General features: G+C 35.5%; 1 long non-coding RNA gene across 1 annotated transcript; it reads right to left on the bottom strand.

Annotated features, from left to right (window-relative positions):
• Window positions 1-32: 32 nt before the first annotated feature.
• Window positions 33-554, bottom strand: LOC112344159. The gene is made up of 3 exons (XR_002991611.1): window positions 387-554; window positions 146-342; window positions 33-95 (listed from the first exon to the last, which is right to left on the bottom strand). It is a non-coding gene; the product is annotated as an uncharacterized LOC112344159 (long non-coding RNA).
• Between the last annotated feature and the right edge of the window lie 13,448 nt (window positions 555-14,002).

The raw sequence follows: 14,002 nt of genomic DNA, 5'->3' as shown, positions 1-14,002 counted from the left end.
GATTTTGTTTTTGTCTTGGTTCAACCACACCACTGAAAATCCTTGATCAACGCATCGTTGCCGATGTCGCGGATCTCGAACGGTCTAGTGTCGGCCTAGAAAGAAAAGCATACAATCTACAATAAAATGACAATGTAAACCGAACCTTGAGTGCCAGAGAAGGGACTCGATAGAATCGAACAGCGAAGCCGGCACACACAGCAAGCGTGAGCTCATCCTTTGAAAGCTCCAAAATCGAAACTTTCTCCAGCTCCACGCTCGCCAAGCATTTCTCACTCACAGAAGCAGGCTTGGGTCCGCTTGAGAGCTCCAGAACGTCCGCCGTCCTCACGACTCCAAAACCTACAGTGGAAATATTTAGATTTCGCGAGAATGATCGACCGTACCTGCTGGTGCGGCGAAGAACGTCAAGCCGAAGTGATTGGACACTGCAAGCGCTCGCGCTGGATGATAATCAGAGCTAGCCTTCGCGCCAGGCGGCAGGAGCGACACGCCTCCACCGATCGCCCTGAACGCTATATCTACATTCTCTTCGGGCGCCTCGGCGACCTCCATCTCTACCATAAACCCTAACCCGAAAAAACAAATGCGCACGAGATTTGAACCTTGACAAAAGAATGATCAAGCCGTGTCTTTAACGTTTAATACAATCTTTCGCTTCGCATAAGAAGTTTCGAGTTTTCCTATTATAAGTATTGTGCTATTGCTCTTGTAAAACTCTGAGCATGTCAATTATCACAACAATAGTCCTCCTGAATTTCATACAATTTTTAGTAAGACAGCAATTCCTATGGTTTGCAAAACATATTTACATTTTCCTTGGTGTGATCTAGGTAGCAGCAGACAATGAGATCTTACACCATCAGAAAACAAGTGTGAGAATCCTTCAAGAACAGTGTGGCGGCATTACTACTTCATGTACTAAGCTGGAGTGGCACAATCTCCCAAGGCAACTTCAGTATATTTGCAAGACCGACTCGGGCCTTGATTCTTCAGGCTGCATTTCACTCAACCCGTACCTTGGCAACAAGGATGGGACAATTGTTCCAGGAGCACTCTTTCTGAGAACCTGTTCTGGGACTTATATCACACCTTCAGGAGTTTTGATTGTGTCGTGCAAGAGAGAAGACGGTTCTTGGAACAATAATAGAGTGGACCTTAATCCTTACCTTTCTAATATCAATGGGAACATGGTTTTTTGTGGTAGATAAAAAAAGGAGAGGTTAAAGACAAAAATAATTGAAGATTCTAAACCAAGATATTTTGGTTTTTATTATAAATATGTCCATAATACAGTAAAGTTTTCCTGATATTATATCCTATAAAGAAACTGCACAATACAAATAAATATGAGAGATTTGAAAATACATATATATCTTACATATTATAGATACAATACAAAGTTTAGATTAAATCCTAATTATATTTTTATTAATAGAGATTATGTCTATGTGAAGAAATAAATTAAGTAGTTTTTAATCTTGTTTAATATTATTTATAAGAAATCTTGAGACTTATAGTTATTTTAACTGATTAAAAGTTAATATTGTGACAACTATAGGTAAAATTGAAACTTACTTGAAACTCCAACTCACTCAGTTGAGGTTAGGGCAGATTACCATTATTGAAGTTTGTGGTCTCCATCTGGGTGCTAATGACCCTATAAACATATAATAATAATAGTACTTGGTATGGTGCAATCCATTGATCAAGTCAATAGATTAGCCACACTTAAAGACAAAGAAATTTCACTAACACTAGATCACTTTGGTGGTCTGGCAAGGGCAATTCAGCCCTATACCAGCATCAGCATATAGATGTGCAGAATTATCATTGAGAAAGATAAAATTTGTAGTTGAAATGACTTAGATCTGATTGTTGAACGTTTTTGTGCCTATATAAAAGATTCAAAACATATGTATATTGTAATGCTACAAAACACAATCTAAATCATACTCCAAAATTTGGATGGTATGGAGTTGTTGGCATCAAACCAAATAACAGAAGGATGGAACATGTGAAGAGTGTAAAGTCTTAATAGAACTAATGTGAACACACCACTAATCAACAAATGGGAAAAATTGCAAAGTTAAAGTCCACCTAATGCTGTTGATTTATACCAAGAAGACAAACATGAATTACTTGTATTCCACTAACTCATATCTATAACACTGGAAGTGCATATTGTCAAGGCTAAAGAATACAGGAAAAGAATATTTTATGTTATTCTAATTTTGACATGCAAAACATTACAGTCCACCATCATGTTCTTTATTATATCTTTGTGCACAACCTCATCTACTATCATACCCCATGCACAAACATATATATGCTATGACTTATTTGCTAGTTAGCTATTGAAGAAGACCATCATCGGTCCTTTTCATTACAACTTACAAAACAATCAAAGGATTTGGCATCTCCACTAATGAGAAAACTCTAAAGATAAGGAAAATGCTTTTATATAATTAGAAATTTACATTGAACTAACATGGAATCAAAGATTAGTATAGCAGCTGCCTCCTCCTCCCAGACTCATCTTTCCCTTCCATAGGCCCCATATGAAATCTTCTAAATTGTTTCCATTCTCAAATTTATCACTAGTATTGTGCTCCCTTCTTTGACATACTTACAAATTTGTTTTATATATGTAATATAAACAAGAGTAGTGGCAAGGTGCCACAAGCCAAGAGAAAAAAGATAGTGGTGGAATGAGGAAGAATCTCAACCAACCAGGATACAAGGGTGAGAATCATAAGACTCATCTCTAGGTTAGGATGGATTAAGATTTACGAATTGAAGCTGTAAGAACCTTAGTTTCTATATTTAATTCTTATGTAATAATATGAAATAATCTAATATAGTGACTAAGGCACTAGGAATCCTCACCTACAACCTGTACAATATTGATGCTACTATGTGATTAGTCAACTTACAATATTTGAGCATATACATTACTAGTATAAGGTTAGAAATATTCCTATTTATGCTCTTAGTTATCACTAGGACAAGGAAACTAATTCTATTAATATGATAGTAGAGTGGTTCAAACTAAATTCCTACTATAATAATGCTGTAATAAGGATTGCCTAGAAAAGAGATGGGTGATAAATCTAATGGATCCAAACATGACAATATTGGTGAATAATGTTGTGCATGGTTGGATACAATCATTAAAATTACATGAAGGCTTTATATTTAATTGATAGTTATTAAAAAAAAATTAAATTATTAATGTGCTTGTAGGGATCTTGGTTTTTAGGGTTCCTTGATGTTTTTTGAAGCTTTATAGATGGAGTAGAAACTTAAGAGTGCCGACCCTTTATCTCTTCTTTGTTGTATGATGATGAAGTTGCTCACTACAAGCAAGTGTGATAAGCTATAGATTGATCAATTGTGTTGATTGATTGATTATTAATTCATCAATGGCAATTTGTTGGCGGGGCTGTTAGATTCAATAACTACTGTCAGTCAGCTCAACTACCTGGCTGCTGTACATGGTGTCACAAGGTGTGTAAGGGCTATTTCATTTGCGATTTTGAGTTGAGAGGGCATTGCAGTGAGGTAAGAAAAAAGTATATATATATATATATATATTCTATGGTGAAATTATGTAATTTATAACCCAAGTTTTATACTGGATGAGCATATTCCCCTATATAATTATCCCATCAACTAAGAATTTAACTTTTTAAATTCTCAATAATGGCATATCTACTTTTCTTAAACTACCCCCTCAAGATGTCCTAGATGGTTTGGCACAATCATTTCTCTCCAAGAGAGTATAATAGTGTGGGAGGTGGTAGAGAGTGAAATTGAATCTCTTGCAGCTCCATGTGGGAGAAACTCAATCCTATCTAGAACTTCCACTAATTAATAAGAGTTTACCTCTTCTTTTCCTTTAAAGCAAAAAGAGATTGTTTTGGCAAGGGAAGGGTCCATGACACTAACATACTTTGTGAGAGGGTTACTCAATAATGATTGAAATATTTTACAAAGAAAATTATCAAGAAATAGCCTAAGATCAACTATAGCAATTTGGAGAAAGCAATTTGTGGGGCTTGTAAAAGGGAGCTAAGACTTTTATTCTGTATTTGACATTACAAGTTATCAATTCTTGTTTTAGAATTGTGTGAGGTTCATAAAGCTTGGAAAATAAAGTGGCATTTACATATGACAATTCATATATTGTAGCATAAACTTGAAGAACATTTGCTAGTAGTAAGTCTTATGTAGTAATAGTTGCTTAGAACTTTCAACAACAGAATCAATCTTGAATATTGTTTGAATATTAGATTTAACATGATCCTAGGAGCTGCTGTGACCATATACTTTTTTCCCAAAGAAAATGAGTTTATATTTTGATGATACCAAGAGCTCTTTAGAAAAAGAGACAAAGAAGAAAGAGTCTAAACAACCCTTTGGGATTTCACTAATTGAGGCATGGGGAGTTTGTTGATCTAGATTAAGGTTGTCATGAATGTGATTGCAAGTATTGAAAGTTATATGTTGGTTAGTTATTTCCAATATTCTTTCCTTACTACCACGATGTCGGGAGGTTGATATTGTTGGACCCTTTATCAATCTCCACATAAGTTAATTGAGAAACTAGTTTTTATGTGTGCATTTGATCAGATGAGCATAAGGACAAAATTCTTAAGTGCTATTAGTTAAGCATACTTGACCTGGTTAGAGATACTCATTCATTGACTTGCACTTGTTAGTGTTAGGAATGCTCACAATATTGAGCTTAGTCCCTTAATATTTATTAGATAATACTTACCATGTTTGCTAAACACCTTTGCTATCATGCACCTTATATTAGTCATGTTTGATCCCAATTGTTATTTATGGAAAGTGTGTAGACTGCTAGTTGCTCTAAGCATGGGTTTTTGGGGGATCTTCATAGTGCAAAAATGATGATAAAGCACTCCCTCTAGAGATTTGTTAATTTAGCATATTTACAGAATGTAAAAATTGTCTTAAACACAATAATGTTGATTTTGTGTCCAAATTCACAATCTAATGTTATTCCATATTTAGTACGTTTTGAGTTAATCCCAAAAACTAACTCTTAGTACTAAGGGTGACTAAGGGTGAAAGCCTAAAGCATGCATTTCTCATAAGAGGGTAGGGGGCTATAGGGAGTTCCAAATGTATAGTAGGGATAGTGGATAAGTTAAGTATGGTTGACCAATCTGAGGCATAATCTAACTCCCACCTATATTATTGTTTTGCATTTGGTTTAAGTCTAAGTCAGAGTTCCATACCATGCTAGTTGATGGAGTATTTATATCCTCACATTAAACCATTAATATACTAAAATAGTGCTAAACTTAGTTTGGCTTTATTTTGCATGCTGGTCCTGGCATTTGGAAGTTGGATGGTCTAGTATTATTTTTATATTGCTTCATACTTTTGCCCCTTCACTCATTAGGTTGAATGCTCAAGAGTCATTTCATGTTCTAGTTCTTTTGCTCTTTAGTTATAAGTTTGGGAGTTTGGCTCTAGTTTTTCATTTAGTGGTCTAAAGCCCTGAAACTTAAGTTTCGCACCATTGTACTTGGGCATATGGCATGTGACATATGACATATATAGGGTTTAAGTTCCATTTCATGGTTATCCTATAGTAAATCACTATAGGATAAAGGGTGATAATCTTTCATATAGTGCCTAGGGTACAAATGTATTTTTCACACCTTCTATATGAGGTAAATTTATTACCTTCTCCAGGCTCAAAACTTCTTTAGAAGAGTTTTTTCTAGCAAAGTTCTACTTGCAAAAAAGCCAGCATTCATATTAACATTTATATCTCCATTCCAATATTTCATATTGCATTTCAAATATTCATTGTACTTTTTTGACAGATGATAGTATATCCCAGATTGGCAGACTTGCCTAGACTACTAAAGATGCTAAACATTTCTAATATACATTTTTATATTAGGTTTGTTATGCATATTAAAATTAATATAAACTTTTCATCAATGGGGAGTTAGGAGAGCCAAGACGGTTGACTAAAGAATATTCTAATGGAACATATATACCATTTAAAGAATACTAGTAAAAGTCCCAGCTTTGCTGGGTACATTCCACTATTTAGTTATTTTGAAAAGTTCATATTAATCTTTATTATCATATGAATATTAGGTTTCATAAGGATTGCCTATTAAGATGAGAAATAGTTATACTACCCCTTGACATTCCTCATAGAATTCCAAGAGTTGTAATTTCATATATCTTGGTGAATGTAAATTACGATAGAAACAAAGAAAAAGTACTAAAATAGTATAATACTCTCACAAATGCTTAGTGTTTCCTTATTGAAGAAAAAAAATAGAATAAAACCAAAAGGGTTATGTCAAGATCCTTTTTGCCATTTTCAAACACTGTGATTTTGTAGTTTATGGGCTTCAAAATTTTTTTCACTGCAAAATAATTTGAAATCATGGATTGTACACTTGTGTTTCCAAAGTCTTGGTGTGTATTTACAGCTGGTAATAGAGGTAGCTATTTATCTTTTTCTGTCTTCAAGTATTTTACAAATTAATAATTTTATATCTTTTATAAAGGAAATGTTGTTACCTTTTCACGAAGTCTTTAAGGGTTTGAGGGGCAATTTATAAAGTGTTTGCAAGGTTCTCAAATGTTTAGTGCATTTGAATATCCCTTCCTAAAACAAGAAAAAGTTTTTAAATTATAAAATTGAGTATAAAATCATGTAGAGATTTTCCCTTAAATGGATTTAGATGTTGAATTTAATGAAGCTGGTATAAGAGATGCAAACAAAGAAATTCCTAAGGTTAAAATAGGTGGAAAAAAAGTTCTTATGGCAACTGGGAAGAGATGGAAGAGGTTGCTATAAGGAGCAAAAAGTTTCATAAAAAAGATTGAAATGCAAGGATATACATACTTCATTAGCTAGCATGGTATGGAGCTTGGGCTTAAACCCAAGTTAGATGCAAAATAAAGATAAGCACGTAAGTGAGAATTACACTATGCTTTAGATTGCTCAACCATGCCCGACCTACTGACCTACCTAATATCCACTAAACCCCCCCTCCTCAAATCATAAAAACTTATTAAACATGGAATGACATTAGATTGTGAATCTGGAAACAAAAACAACACAATTGTGTTCAAAACAGTCTCTACATTCCATAGATATACCTAATTAACAGATCTAGAAACTTTTCATAAATAACCAATGGCACTAGAATGGAACCAACACAAAAAGTATGAAAGTAAGAGTGTTTGGTAAATATGGTAAACTATCATCTAACCATATTGAGGGATTAGTCTTAATATAGTCTTGAGGGATTTGTCACTAGCCAATGCAAGACACAATAAGATAAAAACTCTTTACTGGGCTAAATTTACTTAATTAATAGGAATTTTGTCTTCGTCCAATCTAAGTACACTCAAAATGCCTATTTAATTCTACAAGTATAAGAGGGACTGATAAAGGGTTTAGCAAAATCAACCTCATGCCATCGTGGAAGTAAGGAAATAATATTTGAAAGAACTAGTCGACAAATAACTTTTGATACCTCAAAGTAACATTCATGACACTCTCCCCTTCTTAGGAAATATTGACATCCTTATTGATGTATATTTTAGTCTAGACCATTGTCAAATAAACAACTTTAGAAAAATTTATGGTGTTCATACTTTGTGGGAAATGCACTAAATTAAATGAGTTAAGGAGTAACCTCTCTATCTAATGCAAATGTGCTACAACTTAGACACCTTCCAGCCATTACCGATAAGGAAATGATTAATGGAGTTAACCACCCTTATTGCTTTAGGGGTCACCTAGTTTATAAAATATGATATACCCCTAGCTACATGTGATATAAAGAGAAACATTAGAGGCCCCAACCCTCTTGAGCAAAACCTGTCGGTAAAGTTTAAATAAACTATTGTAAACAAGTAATTAGAGTTGTTACATAGTTATGTTTTTTTAACAGAATAAGGAATATCGACAGAGAGACAGGTGATGTAATTAGTCAATAGTAACTACCCCATAACTAAAGATTTCACCATATATACAAAGTATTGAAACTAGTCTGCTTATACTAGCCCAAACCCAAAGATCAACAGATGGACAATATCAAAGTCAAAGACAATAATATCTTAGAGACCAAATTATCAGTGAATAAATGTTAAATTAAAATATAAAAGTATTCCAATATAGTTATCATATGATAAATTAGCATTATAAGAACCACCAAGATTATTAAAGGTTAAAGTCATAGGTTAACCATCCAACAAAATTCAATAACAAATGTATCATCAAGAAAACTCAATGATAAAGCTTAATTACCAAAAATTTTAAATAACATACTAAACAATGAAACACACCTCAAAAAACACAAAGTATTATTGACTGGTTAAAAAATGTTTATGAATGTATCACCCGAAGAAAATAACATCTTACTCTAATAGAACCAACTTGAATAACAATCAATAGAATATAATGAATGTCACGAGGGTCAATAAACACTTATTCATACTAACTATTGCATCAGCCAATTCAAATAGATCCTAGTCAACAATATTAAGAAATTATAGTTGCTCAAGCAAGCACTAGCAACATCCTATTGATATCTCAAACTCAAAAGATCAATCTAGAATAAACCATAAATAATATGTAGTAATACCAAAAGTAAAAAGTTATTAAAAAGAATAACTAACCAGCATAAAAGATCATAAATCATTCTATTAATAAAGAGATCATCGAAGAAATAATCTACCATCCCAAAAAAAGGCAAATCATTTAACACAAACAATAGTTTAGCAAAACCTTTGACAAGGATAATTAAATATTCTAGAAGATAGTCAATCATTACTAATGATTACTAAATGTAAAATTTAACTTCAATATCGCTTCCTCAATAGCTCATAACAAAGAGAATAATGAGTATAAACTCAAAAAACTGAAAGCTCAAAAAAGTTTATAGTTAAGTTTTGTCCAACAATGATTACAAGTTTCATATGAACTAATATCAATGCCAAAAAAGAATCATGGTATAATATTAAGAACATTATACAATATTATAGTATAATCATGGTACAACCTATAATATCCTTCTCAACACATCCATAAGTTAAATTTTATAAAACCAAATCTAATGAATAATATGTTTGTATCAATCCAAAACCAAGCACAACAAAGTTATGCTCATGAATCTATCTATAGTTAAACATAATTCACTTTATAATAAGCATAAAAAAAGTTATCAATGATTAATATATCCTCAACTTAAATCCAATAAGGAACTAATAACTTTAATATTGATCACTAATTCTTCCTCTCATAAAACTAGCATAATCTATAACTAAATCACTTTTAGAGGAAAAACCAAAGCTTAACTTCTACTAAGCATTCTCATCTAAAACAAAACTAACTCAAACTTGTCACTCAACTCATTTAAAAGCTAATATAGTTGCTAACTAGTAAATACACAAATGCTAACAATATAAAGCTATAACCAAATCATCAACACTATCTGCATTGAGACTAATGAAACTTAATATCAATTTTATGGGGAAACATTTCATCTCACTCTAATCTCAATGTTAATAATGTCAATGTCAAGACATCACTTCAATGCTATCAATACTAAAACAAAGCTAGAAGAAAACAAAAGTAAATCACCACTCAAAACTCTTTAGTAACCAAACTAACCAAACTAACCAAGGTTGAAAATACCTTACTCAGTATCCAAGATTAATCCTTCAACAATACTCAACTACAAATAACACACCATCAAAGAGTCAATCACTACATCCAAGACTCAATATATTCTAACACCATAGACTAAACGCAACCAAATGATATAATTGGAGATGGAATTGAGATACTAATATAGAAAAACCATGCAATAATAATGGCACAATCCTTTACAACACCATCTAATAAAGTAAGCCCATCACTACTAAATCATCATCAAGCAAAGCAAATGTCAAAAGTCTTCAATAAAATTTACAAGTCATAAAACAACTAACAATCACTTTTCAATTTTCCTTCACAAGTGTAGCGCACGTGGTTTTTACCCTTTATCCTATGGTGATTTACCATAGGATAACACCACAAAGCGGAACCTAAACCCCCTTTATGCCACGTGTCCAAAGGAATGTGGTGTGAAACCTGAGGTTCAGGGCCTTCGGCCACTAAACGAAGGAATGGTGCTAAACTCCCAAGCGTGGAGCCAAGGAGTGATGGAACCGGACCACAGAGCAACTCTTAAGCATACAGCCCAATGAGTGAAGGGACAGGAGCCCGGAGCGACTTGGAACAGTCTTGAAGCAACCAGCATCCTAATGCCAGGACCAACATGCAAAATAGAGCCAAACGAAGTTTGGTGCTATTTCGGCATACTAGTGGCCTAACGTGAGGATATGGGTACTCCACCAGCTAATGGAGCTTGGGCTTAGACCTAAGCCAGATGCAAAACAAGGACAGGCACGCAAGAGGGAGCTAGACTATGCCTCAGGTTGGTTGGCCATGCCCGACCTACCCACTATCCCTACTATACCTTTGGAACCCCCTATACCCCTCCCCCCCCCCCTTGAGGAACACATGTTTTGGGCTTTCACCCTAAGCCGCCCTTAGTATCAGGAGTTAGTCTCTGGGACAAGCTCGAAACTTACTAAATATGGAATGGCGCTAGAATGCGAATTTGGACACGGGACGAATACCATTGTGTTTAGGCCAATCTCTACATTCCATAGATATGCCAAATGCAGAGCAAAAGAAAACTAAAAAGCCAAGTCAAGTATACTTGGCTGAATAGACATTTAGGAATTCCGTCCTTATGCTCATCTGGCCAAGTACAAATGCAAAGTTCAGTTTACTAACACTTGAACAAGAGGGGCTGACAAAGGGTCCAGTAATACCGACCTTCTGCCATCGTGGTAGTAAGGAAAGAGTGTCCGTAAGGACTGGTCGACAGGTAACTTTCGATACTCGAAGTCACATTTGCGACACTTTCCCCCCCTTGGGAAAGATCGACGTCCTCGTCGATGCATACTCGAGTCTAGAATACCGCCAAGGAAACAACTCCAGAAAAAGTTTATGGTACTCACACTATGTGAGAAATGCACCAACTTAAATGAGTTAGGAGGCAACCTCTTTGTTTAACACAGATGCGCTACTAGCTCAGACACCTTCCGACCGTCGCCAACAAGGAAATGACCAACAGAGTCAGCCACCCTTGCTGCTCTGGGTGTCACCCAGCTACAAAAGTGTGATACGCCCCTGCCCGCAGAGACATAGAGAGAGAAGCCAGAGGCCCCAACCCTCCTGAGCAAAGAAACCAAACCCGTCGGTAAGGTTTAGATAGACTACTGTAAACAGGCAGTTAGAGTTGTTTACACGGTCACGCCCTTTGAAAGGAATAAGGAACATCGACAGAGAGGCGGGTGATGTGACCAGTCGACAGTAGCTACCCCATGACTAGAGATTTCAATATGCACATGAAGTGCCGAAGCCAGTTTGCCTAAACTAGCCCAAACTCAAAGATCAATAGATGGACAATATCAATGTCATAGACAATGATATCTTAGAGATTTAATTATCAGTGAATAAAGCTTAGATGAGAACACAAAAGTATTCCAAGTAAGTTATCATCCGATAAACTAGTAGTTGAGTATAGGAACCATCAAGATCATCATAAGTGGTAAACATAGGAATCACCATTCAACAAAATTCAATAGCAAGTAGATCATTAAGGAAACTCAATGATGAAACTTAACTATCAAAAATGGCAGATAGCATGCTAAACAACTCACAAAACACAACTCAAAGAACACAAAGTATCATTAACTAACAAACACAATGCTCGCGAATGTATCACCCGAAGGCCATATCATCCGAATCTATAAGACTAACTCAAGCAATAATCAACTAAACAAAATGAATGTTGCAAAGAAAACAAACACTTGTTCATATCAACCATTGCACTAGCCAATTTGAATAGATCTCAGTCAACAATACTAAGGAACTAGAGTTGCTCAAGCAAGCATCTGCAATATCCTATTGATGTCTTAAACCCAATAGACCAATCCAAGGCAAACCACAAAGAACATGTGATAATGCGAAAAGCCATAAGCCATCAAAGAGAATAACTAACCATCATGAAAGATCATCAATCATCCATCAATAAAGAGATGCATAATCATTGTTGAAGAAAGAATCTACCATCCTGAAGAACAGCAACTCAGTTTATATCAACAACAATAATCAAGCAAAACTCTTGACAAGGATAATCAACTATCCAAGATGATAGTCAATCATCACCAATGATTGCCAGATGCAAACACTAACTTCAACATCGAAGTTAAAGAGCCAAAAATGCTTTCCCCTAACAACTTTTAACAAATGGAACAATGAGCACAAAACTCAAGGAACCAAAAGCTCGAAGAAGCCTATAGCTAAGTCTTTCCTACTAATGATCATGAATCTCATAGAAACTAACTTCAATGCTAAAGAAGAAATCATGGTGCAACCCACAATGTCTTTTTCAACACATCTATAAGCCAAACTCCATAATGCCAAAGCTAATGAAGAGCATTTCTGCATCAATCCAAAAGCCAAGCGTAACAAAGTTATACTCAAAGCTCTATTTCGTTAAAGTGGGAATTGTCATTATCCCACTTGTAAAATAAGGTTTCCAAACCTTTATATAGTATATAAATATAACAAAATTCAACTGCATTGAGGCACATGCCATTTTATTTTAAACAAGGAAATGTCTACTCAATCACTTCTTCTCCCCCTGCCACTGCTTCACCTCTCTCTTCTCCTTGTCATCGTCGTCTAATTTCTTTCCATCCTTTTAATATTGGCTCAGTTGCTCCGAGTCTAGGTGGAGCCCAAGTCCCCATTCAATCTTTACTTTCCCATTATTAATAAAACAACTTCGTAGACTTCCAATAACATGCTGTAACACTTCTAGTATAATGCAAATCCTCTCAAAGAATTGTCTTTTAATATTAATACAATGGCATGGAACCCCATGCCATAATAAGTTACATTTTTAAATAAATACATGCCATCTCAGACTGTTATTTTTTGCCTCCAACGCCTATACAATAATCTTGGAATTTCATCACTCTCCACACTATCAGGATTTAAACCCAATAGTAATGCCATCTCTTCTCTAATACGTCCACGCTCATGTTCAGTGGTCGAAGAACCCATCCGGTTGAGCAGATTATGGAGATGCGGATAGTGCTTGGCTAGACAATATACATGCCATAAATGATGACTGGTGTCTGTCCGATCAAATGGCTTCTGATATACCGTTCCATCTGCCATTTGGTTGATTTCTGCAGCCACCTCCTGGACTGGCCGGTTCTCTATCACCATCGCTCCAAGCCGTTTTGCAAGGTCCCCCAGAACATACGGTTTCTTCTCCCTAGTTTCCATACTGCAAGAGATGGGGTGCACTGCATATGTGTGCGTGTTCGCTGCAGTTTTAATCGGCGAGTCATCGATGATGAGGATTTCACTTGAGCTAGCAGTCCGGTTCATCACTACAGCCTCTGGCTTGACGAAGATGGGCTTGCTACCCCTCACATGGACCATAGTCAAGCAATCCTCCTGCGTTAGGAGAAAGTCAAATGGTAATATTACTCGCGTCTGATCGTGCATCATCTGTAGCAACATTAATGCATTGTGGCGCATCATGGATGTCCAAACTCCCAATTGCAAATTGAACCCGGCCCTCTGTTTTAAGTGTCGCATGGTCATTATTAGATCCCGCAGTTTCTCCCGTGTGATTAATGTGAATCTGTCTCTTTTGACCAACTTGCGACCGCAGGCTTTGGAGGGTGCAATGACATTCGAGGACGAGCCACGCTCATGGGAGAAAAGGACACCGTTCAGATCAAAAACGATACAGTACCTTCGCCGTAACTCTGAAATAAAATGCGTCAGCATAAAAAATGGTACAAGTCAATTTTACCATCTACAATATTAGTGAATGTTGCTCCC

This window comes from Selaginella moellendorffii, unplaced genomic scaffold, assembly GCF_000143415.4.
Source record: "Selaginella moellendorffii unplaced genomic scaffold, v1.0 SELMOscaffold_3, whole genome shotgun sequence".
In the NCBI taxonomy this organism is placed as follows: Eukaryota; Viridiplantae; Streptophyta; class Lycopodiopsida; order Selaginellales; family Selaginellaceae; genus Selaginella; species Selaginella moellendorffii.
The sequence above is the reverse complement of the archived record's forward strand: the minus strand, read 5'-3'. Positions and strand labels throughout refer to the sequence as shown.